The sequence below is a fragment of the Vombatus ursinus genome, unplaced genomic scaffold (assembly GCF_900497805.2).
Source record: "Vombatus ursinus unplaced genomic scaffold, bare-nosed wombat genome assembly UNPS02014662.1, whole genome shotgun sequence".
In the NCBI taxonomy this organism is placed as follows: Eukaryota; Metazoa; Chordata; class Mammalia; order Diprotodontia; family Vombatidae; genus Vombatus; species Vombatus ursinus.
In genome coordinates, this window is record NW_020954440.1 from 621,796 (window position 1) to 624,087 (window position 2,292).

The 2,292-nt window shown below is 38.0% G+C and overlaps 1 pseudogene; it reads right to left on the reverse strand.

Annotated features, from left to right (window-relative positions):
* Positions 1-1,003: 1,003 nt before the first annotated feature.
* On the reverse strand, positions 1,004-1,829 carry LOC114042652 (annotated as a pseudogene).
* Between the last annotated feature and the right edge of the window lie 463 nt (positions 1,830-2,292).

The following is a 2,292-nucleotide window of genomic DNA, read 5'->3' on the forward strand; positions in this document are numbered from 1 at the left end:
AAAAACTTAAAAAGACAGAATGTCCATAGGTATAATCACATTTTAGTAGCACTTCTGTGGTATCAAAGAACTTAAAATAAAGTGGGCACCCATTAATTGGAGAAAGAGATGAAGCCATTGCATAATGAACAGAGAGCTGACCTTGGAGCCAGGAAGTCCTGGGTCTAATTCCTTACTCTTTACACATTCCATGGAAATCTAGGTACATAATTGAAATTCTCTGGGAACCTCTCTAAGAATATAAGTTGCAGACTAGGCCAATCATCATTATCAATCAATACACATGTGTTAATAGCCTCCTATGTCCAGGGCACTGTTCTAAATGCTGGTGATACAAAAGTAGACAAAAGACTGTCCCTGCCCTATAGGAGCTTAGGAAAATGTACAGGATATATACAGGATAAATACAAAAATAATTAATAGAGAGTAGGTACTAGAAATAAGACAGATTGGGGAAGACTTCCATTAAAAGAAAGGAGATAGTGATTGTTGCCAGGAGAAGTATGATTACAGTTTTAGAGGCTCTACTAGTTCAAAAAGATTTTCCTTGTACCAAGTCTAAATCAGCTTCTTTGAAACTGTTTTTCTTTGCTTCTCATACTGAATTTTGGGACTAAAATACAAATCAAATTTCTGCTCCATGTGGTAAGTCAACTTTTCTCCTCACTAAACACTGGACCCTTAAATTAATCCTCATGTGGTAGGGATCCAGACTTCTTGATATGTTGGAAATGAAGGACAAGAACTGAAATTTTTTTCAAGAATTGAAACACTATCATTCACCCAGGAAGCATTTATTGTATGTCCACACTTTAACCATCATAATATAAGACACTGTAAAACCTGAAAAGGAAAAAGAATTCGGTGTCTGTACCTTAAACTTACAATCTGATAAACAATACAAGACACACAAATCTGAAAGAAGTGCTGATGCAAATGATAAAAGATGTATCAATGTATAGATTAAGTGGTATAGGACTACAAAACTAAAGAAATTAGGAAATTAGAGAACAGCGGCCATTTGGTCATTTTCTATAGAATGGCTTGAGTTGGGTTGTAAGTCCATGAATATTACAGTCCCATAGAATATGGACACAGCTGTCAGGTGTGAGGTACAGGTGGAAAAGGCTTTCTGTCCTCCCTCTGCATAATATATTCTCAGAATGGTGATGAAAATGAACATGTAGGAGGTCAGGATGATGAGGAGGGCCAAAACAACATTGAAGGCAGCCAGGATGAAGAATATCACTTCATTGGTATGGATATCAGAGCAGGAGAGAGACGGAATTGGGGAAATGTCACAGGAAAAAAATGATGGACTATTTTTGAACCACAGGAGAGGTGAAACGTGAAGCCAGTGTGGATGGAGGACTCAATGACACCCCAGATGTAGCAGCCAATCACCAGTTGTGTGCACATATTTGCTCTCATACTGGTGCTATAATGGAGAAGCTTATATATAGCTGCATGGTGGCACATGCAATAACAGCCAGGAGGAAAGAGTCCACACTAGCAAAGGCCACAAAGAAGAACATTTGAGCAGCACAGCCATCATGGGAGATGGCCTTGTTTCCTGTGAGAATTCCAGTCATCACTTTGGGAGTAATGTTTGATAAATAAATACAATCCAACAAAGAGAGATTGCTGAGGAAAAAGTACATGGGAGTATGGAGTTGGGGATCCAAGTAAATCAGAACTTTCATCCCCAGGTTACCCGCCAGGGTTGCAAAATAGATGAATGTGAATGTAATGAAGAGGGATACTTGAAGCTCTGGGGCATCTGTCAGTCCCAGAAGGATAAATCCATTCAATTCTGTGCTGCTCTCCATAGATGCAATTTGGAAGATGGTTCAAGCATCATTCACAACAGGAGAAAAAAATAATAAATTATCCTCTACAAGACATAACATATTAACAAAAAAAATCATGAAGCCATTGGCTGACTTCTGATACAAATAGCCTTTATTTTTCATCTACTTTTTTGGTGTACCCTCTGATTTATCTTTGAACTTTGCCAATAGACCTCTGCTGCTAGTCAACAACAAAACAGGAGCCTTCAATTAGAGTACTGTGGAATACATGCTAAGCAGAACCTAAGAAGATTATGTGTTCGTGTAGGCATCCACCCAGGGAATCAGGTGCATAGCTCTTTCTCCCTAGAAAGAAATACAAGGTTAGTCTTGAGTAAACTGAGGACCCCTGATGATAAATGTTACTTGTATAGAGTTAATACCTCTGTTGGTGTATGCATATATATATCTATATATATAGATATCTACATAGATATCTATA